The sequence below is a fragment of the Pteronotus mesoamericanus genome, unplaced genomic scaffold (genome assembly GCF_021234165.1).
Source record: "Pteronotus mesoamericanus isolate MK-2021 breed Mesoamerican mustached bat unplaced genomic scaffold, CSHL_Meso_final contig_173, whole genome shotgun sequence".
Lineage (NCBI taxonomy): Eukaryota > Metazoa > Chordata > Mammalia > Chiroptera > Mormoopidae > Pteronotus > Pteronotus mesoamericanus.
The window spans coordinates 19,441,118-19,457,048 of record NW_026555072.1 but is presented as its reverse complement, the minus strand read 5'-3'; the positions used below and the strand labels follow the sequence as shown (position 1 = coordinate 19,457,048).

The window sequence follows — 15,931 nt, the reverse complement described above, 5'->3', positions numbered from 1 at the left end:
CTCTCCCTAAACAGACATCTCTTCTGAGCTTCAGACCACAGAGCCAAACAACTACTCAACCGCTATTTCATTTTGAACATTTCAAAGGCACTGTAAACACAGCATGTCAAGGTCACAATACATGATCAACTCCCAGCAAACCTCATTCCTCTTTTGTTCTCTCCTTCAATGAGTAACAGTTTCACGTGTTGTGTTAGGCAGGAAACCGGAAACCTTGCTCCCCCCTCAGTTCGCATAACTATACTGTCACCATAACCATACCCATACCCGTAACCATAACCATAACTGTGCCTACAACCATAACCATAGCTACAGTGTCCTAAACATGTCTCATTCTATTCGCTTCTCTGAGTTTCCACTGCTGTGCCCCTAATCCAAGCTCCTGCCCTTGACTGGATGATTGTAATACTATCCTTGCTCTGAATGCCATATTCTAACAATTAAAGTCAGATGTTAAGTGACCTTCAGTGGCTTCCATTTGCACTTAGGACAAATATAGTACCTTAATATGATCTTCGAAGACCTAGAGCCAAGTACCTCTCCTGCTTTATCTCCCCCTCTCCCCCATATGCCATCCCACTCTCCACAATCCAGCCTCTCCACTTGCTTTAAGTCCGTTATACTTGCTGGTCCTTCTCAACCTCCAAAGGAACCGCATGCTTTTGAACATGCAGTTACCATCGTCTGGAACACTTCCCTCCCCCTTTATGCTAACATCTATTTAGTGAGTTTTTTTCTTTGTTACATCTCATGCAAGCCTTCCTTGACCACCCGGACTATGTCAAATACTCCGTTACACACTTTCGGGACTGCCATGTACCTCTTCTAGGCAGCGCTAAGAAAGCTGTGATTTTATCTTTCATTTATTTTATTTGATTAATGAAAATCTCCCACACTCGTCTATCAACTCTGTGAGATGAGAGCCAATGAATGATTTCGCTAAACTTTGTATCTCTAGCTCCTGTCAGAGGCTGGGATATAATTAGCATGCAATAAATATTTGATAACTTAATGAAAGCACTTCATACTTCTTCCCTCCCTTCCTGTTTTCCCTTTCCTCCCTCCCTCCACTTCTTTTAGCCCTTTTCATTGTGTATCTATTATGGAGAATTGCAGGTCAGCTACTCATCAGAATTTTTTGTCGGTGCTGGAATTACTCAGACAGGATATTAGTGGTTGTTATGTAAAACTTCGTGGGAATGAGAGACAGGAGAAAAGAGGCTGACAACTCCAGCATAACATTGAGTCTATTAAGTGAACTTACATACAAGACACATCTTGAGTGTCGGAAAGACAATAGAGACATCCTCTGTGAGGTGTGGCAGGCGTTAAGGGGTTATATGGGAAGGGGCAGCATGGTTGAGGTACTGGGCATAACCCTCCCCAGGTAACGGGAAAATGCCTTACGTACTCTTCCAGGGCAGGGCGAGTGCCTGTTCCAGGAACCAGCATGCCCAGGGCAGAGGGGAGGGGATGAACAGTCTGAGGGGGTTTAAGAGAAACAATCCCTGTCCTGGCCTGAATCGAGCTGGATCCAGCATGAGGGTGAGGCTGAGGTCACCTCGTGGAATGGTCTGTCCTCCACAGTCATAGCAGAGAGTGAGTGCAGGTTTAAAATCAGAAAGAATAGAGTTGGAGTCCCAGCTTTGCCACTCGCTTGCCTGGTGGCTCTGCTCTATTCCAGTGGTCTCTCTGACCTCAGTTTCCTCCCCAGGAACAGGAGAGAATAATTGTAACTAGCTTCTCGGCGTTACATTGTAGTAATGATATATGGAATGAAAGACACTGGCATATAAAGCTATGTAACAAATTATAGTCGTTTTGGCTTATGTGTAAAAATAATTTATTAAGTAGTGGTAGTTTTTATTAATGACTACTAAGCAGCAGAGAGAACAGGAAAATCTTTACTGAGTGTCCATAGTTCATCAGACGATGAAACAAACAATGGATAATAAATGCAGCGTAAAATTTTAGAGGATTAAAAACAGTTCACTTAGTAAATGCCTTGTGAGAAGAATGCATATGTGCATCCGTTGCTGCCATTTATTTCATTAACTTTATATTGCTTAAAATGTTAATGGTTCACATTTTTTAAAGTGTTTTTTTATCCTCTGGAAAGATAATTCCACTCGAAAGCCTTGATCTCTTACTCCATAGAGGAAAAGTGGAGGAAAGAAAAAGTGCGTGCCTCATTAATGGTACCCCTAACAATGCCTGTCATTGTGGGGGTGAGAATTGATGTCATTTTTGGCAACGACACAGCTGACACTGTTCTGTGACATTGCAACATGTTCAGTACATGCCTAATAGGAAACCCTTTTCCAAGTGGTAAACAACCCTTCACAAGGCAGCACTGCCAAAGCTATGTTTTGCCATCCAACAGGAAATCAACAGGACAGTCCTTTTCTCTTCATTTAAAAAAAAAATGTATGTGCCTTTAACGATGTGTGAGTCCTCAAGCCATCTGCAGATGTGCTGTCCATCCGAATTAGCAGGGTTAAATTGTTGATTTTTAGAAATTATGATTATCTCATTATGCTTTTGTCATAAAATGATTCTATTTTATGTAGCAATTAACTCCAAGGAATGTCATCTGAAGGCTCAATCTGAACCTAACATTTTGACGAAGCCCGGCTTTAGAATGGCAATAAAACACATTCTGCCCATTTGCAGGTATTTCAAGTATCAAATTGGATGAATCTTTTTAATTTTCTTCTACTGAATTGAGTTCAAGTGAATTTGATAGGATTATTAGGGTGCCTAGTGTCTGGAATAACAATGATGACTTACAGAAGGAACCAACAGGGCCGGTGCTATTGATGAAGAGGTGCTTCAGACCCTTCATTTGTCAGCAGGAAACCCTTCTCTGTGACCCGACTATTGAGTCCTTCCCTGCGCACAGCACCCACTTATTTTACTTCGGAGGCACTAAATGCATCTTTGCAATCAATATTCAATTATGCAAGGCAAGGAATGCTGCTTAAGTAACTGTGTCTACCTACCGTGGAAATGGATTTCCAAAAAGAATTTGTCAGGACCTCCGGGTTAGTTCATCTTTCTCACCTCTGCTTGAATACCTGCCCAGTTACAGTTGTTGAACATGCGCTATTACCTGCCTGCGGAGGGTCTCCTGTGGTGGCATGTTTCTTGCTTTACCTCTGGAAGCACCTTTCTAAGCTCCATTCCTCGCAGTCTTTGACTCCTGTTACCCAGGAAACCAGAGAACACTCTCCCTAACTGCACTTTGCTTTCCTGGCTTCATATATAGGCCACCAGCAAACAGCTGCTTTGTTTCAGCCCTGCAGTATACGCTTTTGTCAGTCTTTGTCCTTTCTCCCTCAGCCTCAGGAGTTTTCATCACGTGCCTTTTCAATGAGACTGACTGGAGAGATATTTTAACTTCATAAACTAGGCATTGCTCTTGTTTTGTTCCACTGAAAATTGACTTAACATATTATTCTCACTCTGGCCCAGTCTACCAGGCAGGCATGAGGGTATTGGGTTTTTAAGCCATCTTCTAATGTAAAAAATAAGATTTCACAGGTCAACACATAGGCAGTGGGAACTGGGGAGCTTTTAGCATATTAATTGGCTCTGAAGAATTCACTAAGTACAGGTAATGACAATTGTGCTTGTTATCTTTGATAAACGGGGGCAAGGGGTAGGTGTTGGTGCTGCACCTTTCTTAGGACCGATAAAAAAAAAACTAACATTAAATAGGTAAGCAATGAATAAATGGGTTGTTACTCTTATTATGAGAGTTTTTAATTCCTTTAATTTCATTCCTATACTTCCCAATTAATTCAGGGATACCCACATCCTGGTTTAATTGGCAGATTAAGACTGTTTCGCTGGCTAGCAGGTGAAAGACAAGGGACTTTCTGACAGATTCTGCATTTCCCTCAAGAGCAAGTTCCCTTAAGGTGTTGGAGCTCTCTGTCCTGATCTTCCTATCCTGCCCTTCTGGGTTCTCTGGGTATTCTGCTTTCTGGATTCTCCTTTTGACCTGCCTGGTTTTTGACCACTATCTCACCCTGACCTTTGGCGTCTGCTTGTCTGTTTATTCCTGCTATGGTTTATTAACTTGACCTTTGACTTCCAATCGTGGTCTCTTGACTTTTTACCCCGTTCTAACCTGGGCTCCGTCCTGATCCCCAGTGCTTGGCTCTGCCACAAGGATGCATGGCGAGTAACGGAAGTTCTCTATATAGACCCTTGCAGTGTAACTGCTTAAAGCACACAACCCATTGTCATTTGGCAAACGGATGATAAAGTCTCTGTTGTTATTATTTTAACTTTTCACTTCATTATTAATAGTATTGTAAAACATTTTATTAAGCTTTTGTCACAGGCTACATACACCCTGTACTGGGAGTTCTACATGTCCTAACCTCATATAAGCCTCACAACATTTTTCAGAGGAGGCACAGAGAGGCTATGTCACTTCCCCAAGACCACACAGTTACTAAGTAGAAGGACAAAACTTTGAATCATGGCAATCCGATTGCCTAGCCCGTATTTTTGTCCTTGACAATGTATCACACTAAATCACGCCACATGGATCTCTTCTTAAATATGGAAAACTCTACATTCTCAGACTTTCAGGGTGTTGACTTTGCTCTGAAAGTTAGAATCTTGAAATTTTTAGAACTTTACAGGTTTTGGTTTGTTTCTGCTTTTTTTCTGGATTGTTTTTGGTTTAGGAGCATAAAAATAGGATAATAGGAACTTTTCAACTAAATGTCATGTAGCTTAACTTCAGAAGTCTGATTTCTAATGACACATAAAAATGATCACATACATAAAGGACCCATGGACAAAGCCAAAGGGGGTAAGGATTGAGGGTGGGAGATGGGGGTGGGTGGGGTGGGGGAAAGTAGTGGCAGAAAAATGGAGACAATTATCCTTGAACAACAATAAAAAGAAACAAACCCTGGCAATAAACTTAACAACAATGTACAGGAAAAAAATTGATCACATATAGTCATTTATTCCACAAATTCAGCAAGAATTCGCTGCCTACCGTGTGCCAGCAATGATGGAATGGGTATTCCCTGAGCCAGCACTGGCTGTTCAGTTACAAACCAAAAGGAGTCTCCTTTCATAGAGTGTACATATAGAAATTGGGCATTGACCACCCATGAAGTAAAGTGTGACTTGTGGGAATTTATTGATTCTTAAATTGAACTCTGTTAAAAATAAACTAACGATATACATGTTTTTTTTTTAATATTTTATTTTATTTTATTTATTTTTTTTTAATTAATTTATTTACTTTTTAAATACATTTGTCTCTGCCTTCCCTCCCCTCTTTCCCTTTGCCCCCTCCCACCTTCCCTCCCTCAGCTCTTCCCCTTTGGTTTTGTCCATGAGTCCTTGCTATATGTTCCTTGACTTTCCCCTTCCCTTCCCTTTCCCTGCCCCCCCTTCCCTCTTGTCTCTGTTGATTTCTTTTCCTTTCAGTGTTGCTGGTCATATTTGCCTTGCTTCTTTTGCATTGTTGGTTAGGTTCCGCTTATAGGTGAGATCCATATGGTATTTGTCTTTCGCCCCCTGGTTTATTTCGCTTAGCATAATGCTCTCGAGTTCGATCCATGCTGTCGCAAAGTTTAGTAGTTCTTTTTTTCTTTGCTGCGTGCGTAGTATTCCATTGTGTATATGTACCATAATTTTTTGATCCAATCATCTACTGATGGGCATTTAGGTTGCTTCCAACACTTGGCTATTGTAAATTGTGCTGCTATGAACATTGGGGTGCATAGGTTCTTTTGTATTGGCGTTTTGGTGTTCTCAGGGTATAGTCCCAGCAGGGGAATCGCTGGATCAAAAGGCAGTTCCATTTTCAGCTTTCTGAGGAAATTCCACACTGCTTTCCATAGTGGCTGCACCAGTCTGCATTCCCACCAACAGTGGACTAGGGTTCCCTTTTCTCCACAGCCTCGCCAGCACCTGTTGTTTGTGGATCTGTTTATGATGGCCATTCTGACCGGTGTGAGGTGGTACCTCATGGTGGTTTTGATCTGCATTTCTCTAATGGCTAGTGATGCAGAGCATCCTTTCAAATGCCTCTGCAGAGCATCCTTTCAAACGATATACATGTTGAGTGTTGAATACGTTCTGTGGCCCTCAATAAATTTTAGCTTTACGAATAAAGTGTAGGTAATTCGATTAACTATTCTAAAGACTTTAACAATCAATAAAATCCTTTAAAACAGAAGCTGTAACAAAAGTTAAAGTACAATTTTCCCTGAATTTTAAAACTTAAGTATTTTAATTTCTTTACAGATATATAATTTTACATAAATGTATAATATTAATAATAACATTCTTTTTCCCCGCCTTGTTTCCTGTTGGGCTTCTTCCTCTCTATTCCTTTTCCCCTTGATGCAAAGGAGCCACCCCCCACCTCCCAAAACCAAACATATTAGTGATCAAGCATGTATCTCTCTATTTTTTTATATTTCTATTTAGGAATCACACTTCACATAAATAAATAGTTTTACCCCTTTTTCGAAACATTGGATTATACAGTATTGAATTTTCTGCATCTTGCTTTTCTCACTCAATAATAACTCTCGGGAATCTAACTCAACAGACACAGCCCTAATTATTTTTTGTCTTGCTAATAGGTGCATGGCATGCCCTGGTGCAGTGGCAGAATTTATTCGATCTTTGCCCTGTTTGCTGCAGGCACATTGCTTCCAGGCTTTGGCACTACAAATGTTGCTGCAGTAAACATCCTTGAAAAGATGTCCTTAAATAATTCTATTCAAAGGAATACATTCCAAAGTGTGAGAATGGTTGTTTAAAGACTGGGAAGGACTGTGGGGATCATTGGGTTTACCTTCCTCTGATCTAAATTATGGAAGTTAAACCCAGTGATTTCCACAGCCCTTTCTAGTCCTCAAACACAATAAGATTGTCCAGTCTCCTGCATTACCCAGGTATTTCAAGTTACCTTCTGCCGAGACAAACAAAAGCCCATAGCTTATTAAAGAGAAGGAGAATGTGAATGAATGAATATGGACAGTTGGGTAGACTGAATTTATCCAATGTGGAATAAAGGTGAAGGAGAGTTGGTGTTCAACTTCTGTGTGATCCTAATACCATCATCACTATCTCATAATTAAAGGTTCTGAATTGTGGTTTTCTCCCCCTCCCCCTTTTTTATTTTGCTATGATTGGCATCCCTATGATTGCGCAGATTTTCTTACTGACATCTTCTCTGAATTATGGGGATGGGACAGCGATTTGAAAACTAATTTTAATGAAAAAGGTTAATTGCTTTATAGTTGAAAACAGATACCAAATTACTTAAGAAAATGGACACCATGACATTTACAGGTAAACAAGTAAACTAACCTCCCCTGAGCGGTAACCTTGATTTCACAAAAAGTATTTAATCACAATGTGTACGATATATGTAGGTTGACTGTTACAACTGCCATTCTTGATTTCATAATAATTTGCTACAGTATTTTGATCCAATCACTTTAGTAAAAACTTTAATAAGATCCAGCATGATCAGAATGATTCATTTGAATGGTTTTTGGTGTTAGGTAGAAAATATGAAAAATTGCCACGTGCAGAACCGTTTAAAATACAGTCTGCCTCCTTTAATGTCACAAATTAAGTGTACAGTCCTTTGCAGGCATATATCGGTATGTCTGGCATGGACATATATTTGAAACAGAGTTAACCAGTTAGATAAAGGACTGTCGTGCAAAGAACTTGGTCATGCAAGATTATTGCATATATAGATAAGTTCAAGTTTGTATAAATGACTGTGGGAATCTCATATATTTGAATTAAGAAAACAAACTGATGTAGCCAAGTCGATAAAGGACTTCAGTGTCATGCAAAGCCACTGACTACCATGAAGACGTCAGTTCAAGCACATAAATTGCACTTAATGGGATATCTCGGAATATAAATTCTGTCCTCATCCCCTTGCATTGAGTGAGTTTACCAGTTTTAAGGCATAGACCTAATTCTTCCTTACTCCCATTTTTATTGTCTGCTGTCTCTTAAGTATGACCCACTACATCATTCTCCCATTTGTTCATTTATTTTGTAATGACACAGGCAACAAATTGTCCATGATGGATCGCGTAATCCCTTGAGCCAGAGAATGAGTTCCTAATGGGGTTCCCTTAGAAGTTACTCACCTTACAGCTACCTGAAACTAACTTGGTTAGTATTCTCTGTATTGTTAATTTTTTTGAGAGTGTGCCTTTTGTTTCTCTGGTTATATAAAGTACACCTTTAACATGTTCAGCCAGAGTGCTCTCTACAAAGTGGGTGTTCAGTAGGTGTGTCTGCTGACATTTTAAATTCCAGTGTTAGGTTTTCCTCACTTCACCAAAATAAGAGTAGCGAAAACATTCTGAAATGGATAAACCAATACATATGGATGTGGGTGATATTTCTTAAAAGCGTAACTGGATTGACTCAGGCAGACGTTTCAGCCAAGCATTTTCTTTGAACTGTGTCCTCTCTCCTGTAACAGAGGAGTAGTCCAGCCAACAGAGTTAATTCCTGCCAGATTAGGATGGCCTCGGCAGGTGGTCGGTTCCGACTCTTTCTCCCCGGTTTGTGGAAGCCTCCTGGTTGAAGAAGGGCTTGAGTAGTTTTGTCTTCCTGACAGCTGTCAACTGTTAATGTACCATATGCAATGGTGGGTCAGCTTGCCATCAACTGTCGCACCGTATGCAAATGGTGAACAAAGTGACAGACAGATGAATACTGAACAGGCCAAAAAAAAAAAACCCAACAACAACAACAACAAAACCTTCATGGCTGGACTGGGAAGCAGAATGATAAAATGATTTTAAGAAAGGGTAGTTAAAAATAGATTGTTAAAACTATGTCACAGTCATCGTACCTTTACTCCAGTCACCATTTGTCACTCTGTATAAGAGGCTAAACTAGACGTGCCAATAGAAACTCTGCTTTCTTAGATGTCAAGAAATCTGACATGGAAGACCTGTTTTTTCAGTTTCATTAATGGAAAGACAATAATAGTAAGTTAATTGCTAAGCCCAACGATTTTGAAAAAATTAGAAGTATTATTTAAGCAGAGAGGTTTCTGAATTTGGTTGTATAGGTAGTAGAAATTAGATATGATATAAGAGTATGGAAAGACTTAAACATTTTTTTTTGACTGTTTGACTTTATGGGATACCTTTTACTACCTAACAAGAATATAATATTCTACAAGTTGAGATAGGGAAGAAATAGCTACTTAATTTATAGAGAGGTGATTAAAGCTTATATCCAAGCTATTTATTCTTCAAGTAATGTAATGGTAATTGTCAATATAGTTTCCAAGCACTTTGCTTATGTTACTAGTTTCATCCTCTTATCATTCTAATGAAGTAGGCGCTGTCGTCATCGTCATCCTTTTATTAACAAGGAAACTGAAGCCCAAAGAAATTAAGTAATTTACCCAAGGTTACAAAGCTGGGGATCTTAACTCCAGTCTGGCTCCTAAACTATGAAGTAAACCAGGTATAAATAGTATAAAAGTAAATTGATTTTACCCTATTTAGAACCTATTTCTAATGTCTAGACTAGCTATTCAAGTGGCATCCAGCGAACAGGGTATATGCTTGCTAAATTGTAATTTGACATAAGAATGATTGGGATATGAATGTGTGAATCTATGTGTAAGGGATGAATGTGTGAATCTATGTGTAAGGGAGGCATCACTGTTGCTTTGCTATGCGATAGGAGGCAGTTTTCTTTTTCTGACATGATACTGATGAAAGATTAATTTTAACATTTGTAAAATACAATCAATTATAAGAATGCTGTATGGCTGCTCTGCAAAATCTATAAAGCAACATATGTTAAATGTCTTAACTTCAGAAGAAAATTGCTACAGAAGTGATTTTTATTTTTCTGATTCTCTGACTCTCATTTTGGAAATAGAACATGTCTAAACCTCAAGAGATGAGCCCTTGGGTTATGAAGGAGTTAGACATTATGACACGTGGTTGTCCTGCTTACAGCCCATGCACAGAGGGGCTAAGCACCCAGCTACTTCCACTGCTTCCTTCCTATGGCTTTATGTGCATCTTTTAGGATCAGAACCATGTATTAAAGTCTTGTGATCTTATTGAGTTACCTCCTAAAGAAAAGATGTACAGCAGAAAATACGGTAGGGGAATTTAGACGGTGTTGGCAAGAGAAGATAATTGAAGAAAATAATCTAATGTTTTAATGATAAAATGAAGGTACAATTCACAGTACAGACTAGATATAAAATATCTTTATAAAGCAAGGTGTATTTATTTTTAAACCACTCTATACTTCTCCTGCCTCTATTAGGGGAGCCCTAATGTGGCCCTGTTCTGTAACACTGAAGTTCTCTGGATTCTCTTTTAATATAGTAAGTTGCTTTGTGATACTTGGCAACATATAAAATGTTGGGCTTTAGAGATTTCTTCTATGTAACAGTGTTTTGGATTCCACAGTCTCCATGTTTTGTTTATTTTGTTGTGTTTTGTTTTCAATGCTCTAAAATCCTATGACTCAGGGACAATGAGAACTTTAAATATTTAGTTATTAATGCTACTTTTAATTAAAGAATGTATTCTTAATTATACATAATAGAAAGTAAAATATAATTGTAAAAATAACAGTTGAAAAACATTTAAGATTTTTATTCAAAAGGTAATTTTTAAGGTTATTATGGCACAGTTGAACACACTGAAAGTACTCTAATTGGTACTTTAAAATTTAAGAAAACTTTGAATACATCTGACAGGTTGTCAAAAGGAAGAAACTTCAATATATCAAAAAACCATTGGCCTTTTCAAGTAATCATTCCCATGGTAGTGTTAACAAAAGAAACTTACTTCAAAAGGGGTAATCTCATCATGTAGTTTTTAGAGATTTGTTGCCTTATTAAGTCAATGTTAATGAAAAATAAAGTCGGAGGGCTTTTAACTTGATGCTGAAATATGTTATATTTGAGCAGGGTTATGAACAAATAATCTTCTCAATTGTATTATTGATGAAAATAAGGATCATAGATATGTGCTTTTTACCAATTTAATGACATTCCACACAATTGTTTCACAGTTAACTTATTTATTCCTTCAAATGCTTTACTTCTGTATTGTAGTTTCTTCCCTGATATGAAGACTGTAGCTTCAAACATTCAAAATGAAATTAAGACCTAACATTCTACCTAATGATTGAGACTCAGAGGTACTGTTTATTTGATCTTAATTACCTGCTAACCTTCTGAGTTGCTGTCATCCTGAGACTGCCCCAAATTGCAGATTGTCATTGATCAGTCTGGTGTCTCCTCTCTGTACCCAACTCTCTTACCCCTGTATCAGTCAAGTTGAACTTTGGATGCTTGTGCGCACTTTGGGTCAATTTAGTTGGTTAAATTTTTGAGGAATTAGGAAGCTGGCCTCTTATGAAAGCCAGGTAAGAAGTAAGCACTTTGTACCTGTGTGTGCCATTAAGGTAGTTACCAGATTTTAAGACCAGTTTTCCTCAATAGGTTTAAGGATAGTACTCGCCTCATAATGTTGATGTGAATATTTTAGGAGATAATCTATGTGAAAATGGTTAATCCACTGCCTGGAGTATAGTACATGTTCCATAAATGTTAGCAATGATGTTGGTGGTGGTGAAGATGATAATTTCAGACAAAACTTCACCTCTGCAATCTGTGTGGGATCATTGTTAACCTCTCTTGAAAAGGTAGAGGTTCACTGTACAAATATAGGGTGGGGCAAAAGTAGGTTTACAGTAGTTAGTATGGAAAATAATACACTAATGAATAAATAGTAATACAATAATAAACTGTTCTATGTACCCACAACTGTGAACTTACTTTTGCCCTGCCTTATATAGGTCCTACGGCAGATGATTGGTAATGGAGGCTTATATAGGGAATATGCAGTTCTTTTTTCAATCTCCTTCCCCTTGAAATATATAATTTTCAGAGATCAGAGCAGCTGTCACCCCAAAGTGGGTCAAAACCGCCGCTGCAATGCCTTTGTCATCACTGTTTTCAGTTATTAGTGATCTATATCTCCCTCATGAACTAGAGCAAATATCAAAATTACCGTATCTGTCTGCTCTAAAGTAAACCAATTTGCTAATCTTTTCATGGGAAATGGTTGGGGACTTCTGAACTATTGTATATGTCTACTACTGTCAATAAATGGCATTACCACTAGCTTTTCTCCAATTTTTATTTTGCCTCTGATCTCCCTTCCATCTTCCCTAGTTAGCTTGCTTGCTTTTCTGTCTACATGCTTCATCCACATGCTTCAGGGACACCTAGCAGGGAGCAGTGGAGGCTCTGAAGCCATACCTAATAGCAGACCTGGGGAAATAGAGTCTGTAATAGGTAATCCTGAAGAGATTAGTATAAATAATTCTTTTTTTCTTCCCATGGAAAAACAGACAGCACTTAAGTGAAAATTATCCTTGTGTCAAATATTGCACACATACCAAGTCTTGCATGTTGCTTAACTCTTACATACACCTTGAAGTGGCTCTAAGCCTTCTCCAGTCTATTAGGATATAGGAAGTGACATTACTCGTACAATTGTTTTCCTTCAGGGAATTATATGTCTAGTCAAGTCCCCCGCTTATTGCCATCATTTTTCCCCCACCCAATTAATGAAACCTTAAGCATCATATTCCCTTTCTTTTTCTTCTTTCTACTCCAAGTCTCAGAATAGTACGACTTGCGCTTCTGTTTATATCTTCCCTCCCTCCCTTATTTCCTTCACACACATACACACTGACACATGCACTTTACACAGCCCGTTACTGTATCAGGGAACTGTTGTAGGTGCTGGCGATCCAGGAGCAAATCCAACAGAATGGTCCCTGTTCTCTTGGAACTTGCATTATTTAAGTAGGGAGGTGGTTCATGCAAATGTGAAAACTAGTGAAAAGGGCTAACTATATGCATTACAAGGAGATAAACATTAACTCTGGGGATGTAATGGAGAATGATTAAGTAGGCAAGCTTTCTTTGAGGAGGTCATTTTTGAGACAAAATCTAAATAGAAAGCCAGACAAAGGAAGACATCAAGAAGAAATGCAAAGGCCCTATGGTAGGGGCTAGTTGGCGGGTTTGAGTAACAGAAAGAAGACTGTGAATGGAGCATGGTATGCAAGATTAGGAATACTGGCTATTCAGAATAACAATATTGGGATAGATAGGTAGTCTCAGGCCAGATTGTGTTCGTCATTGGAAATAAGCTTACATTATGTTTTAAATATAACAGGAATCTATTGGAAGATTGTAAGTAGGACACGCGGCATGATTTGATTTGTCCTTTTAGGGGTCACTTTGATTTATTTGAAAAAATGTTTTGTAGTAATCCAGAGTGGGTATGGTAAGATGTGGTACGGTAAGGTTATTACGCTTCTCTTGGGTTGGTCTAAGATGACTCTGTAATTAGAGAGAGATTGACAAATCCAGGGTATCTTTTGGTGACAAAGTCAGAGGGACTGGCTGATGGTTTGTTCTGTTTATAATCCAACAGAATTACCCTAATTTTATTTGATGAATCTAACCACAGTGCTACTGACAAATTTGATTCAGGGATAGGGAACTTAAGTATTGACCGGAAATTCTTATCATACAAAAACAAAACAAAAACAGGGCAGTCAACCTTGAAACCATTTGAAATTGTTATGAATCTCTGCAAAACGTCTGCAAGGGTTTTCCATAAAACTTACTAGCATCCTTTGATCAAATAGGCCTTTCTGTAAAGACAAATGATTGCTATTTTGAAGAAAGGAATTCTTATTTTATTATATATTACCTTTTTAAAAAGACACGATTGGATAAAGAAAGCACTGTCTTAGACTTGTGAATTAGGCAGTCTATAAGACTGTGATATAAATATGACTAAGGAACATTCCCTGCACTCAAGGATCTCCAATAGGGTGGCCAACGTAACAACAGCAATACAGATACTGCAATGTATCTCAGAGGGCAGAGATAATTGCTCATGGGGTCCTGGTCAAGAGTGCCTTTTTTAAAAAAGTGTATTTTATTGATTATGCTATTACAGTTATTCCATTTTGTTCTCCACTTTATTCCCCTTCTGCCCTGTTCCCCTTCCTGATCCCCGCCGCCCCCCGCCGCCACCTTTAGTTCATGTCCATGGGTTGTACATATAAATTCTTTGGCTTCTCCATTTCCTATACTGTTCTTAACCTCCCCTTGCCTATTTTGTACCTACCAATGATGCTTCTTATTCCCTGTACCTTTCCCGTCCGTTCTCCCTCTCTCCCTTCCCCTGCCTCTTCCCCTCCCCACTGATAACCTCTATGTGATCTCCATTTCTGTGATTGTGTTCCTGTTCTAGTTGTTTGAAGGATGTCTTTTTAGAAACAGGAATTTATCACTTACGCTAGTGGGCACAGGAACTCCAGAGAAAAAGACCAGCATGCACCACTGCAGAGAGGCATGGGACAGAATATAATGATCCAGTAGCAGCGACTAGTAGAATTTTGATAAAGAAATGAATGAAGCAATGAAAGAGATGAAATACGACTGTCTGTGTAACCAGCAAAAGGTCTGGAAAAGCCTAGATTTTGTAGTAAACATTTGTGATGTAAAGTGTCATACTATTTTCCATAACAGCTGCACCATTTTACATTATCGCCAGCAATACACAGGGGTTTCAATTCCTCCACATCCTTGCCGACATTTGTTTTTTGCTCTCATTTTGATAATAGCCATTATAATGTGTGTGAAATGTCTGTCAGGTGTTTTAAACTGTGACTAGGTTTACAAATGTGGCATAAGATTTTGGGGGTCAAGTGCCCACCTCTGCACCAGGATTGATATCACAAGTAAAAGTGGAAGAATTCCCTTGGTAAAATAACTTGCTCATCTATAAATATTTACGAAGTGTTATCTTCATTCAAGGCATTGCAGTAGCTCGAATGTATACCTGGGTTAGCAAAACAGACATATCTTGTCAAGTCCAGTTGGTGAGACGGACATTCATTAAATAATTACATAGAGTGTGGAAGATGTTCTCGGTGCTCATCCACGTGCCCTTGGCTCTGTGAAGCAAAGGCTGTTTACTTTGAATGCCTATGTATCTCTGCCGGATGGCCCATGTTGCTGGAAATAAGAGCACACTTGGTCTACGCACAGGATAAGCCCTATATGCTGAGACATTCTTACCGTTGCAAGCAGCGCTTGGGCAGTGATGGATGGGCAATGGTGGATAATAACCCCAGCTCCTCATTTCCTAAGATAACTCACATTGTCTCAGTGTATGTTTTAGGTAAACTCAAGCTAAAAAAACATGTTGCTACCTTTTGATACTGTCTGTGGAGGAAAAGAAAGGTTTTGCTGTAAAAATTTGTAACAGGAAGTCAAGTCTATAGATTCAGTGAAGGCAACTATGAGGAAGTGTCGTTTGAAGACTGACTAGGACTTAATAAGGCGAAGGCCTCCAGGCTGAAGGAAACAGCAGTGTAAAGGCCGCATGGGTAGGAGAGAGCATAGCATTAAAAAAAAAAAGAGATGGCACTCAAGGGAGTAACAAAAATGGTTGTAACAGTTGCAGCTGGACATAGGTAAGGCCCAGTTCAGAAAGAGCCATTAGATCACATTGAAAACTTAGATCTTTATTCAGAGAGCAATGGCAAATGAAAAAAGACTTTTAAACAGCCTCTCTGGCTTCTATACACTAGATGTTAGTAACATTGCTCCCTACAGTTGTGACAACCTATTTTGTCACCAGACATTGCTGAATGTCCGTTTGGTTACAAAATTGCCTTGGGTAAGAACTCTTAGACTAGGATGATGCCAGTGGGTATCTAAAGAATATCTAAAAAATACTCAGTTATGAGGTTGTACCTCAAGGTCTCTGCTAAAAACAGAGAGGGATAGACAGAGAGAGAGAGACAGACAGAC

General features: G+C 38.9%; 1 protein-coding gene across 1 annotated transcript in view; it reads left to right on the top strand.

The window, feature by feature from the left end:
• IL1RAPL1 (interleukin 1 receptor accessory protein like 1) overlaps nucleotides 1-15,931 on the top strand; it is a 1,150,627-nt gene that overhangs the window by 64,095 nt on the left and 1,070,601 nt on the right. The window lies entirely within an intron of this gene.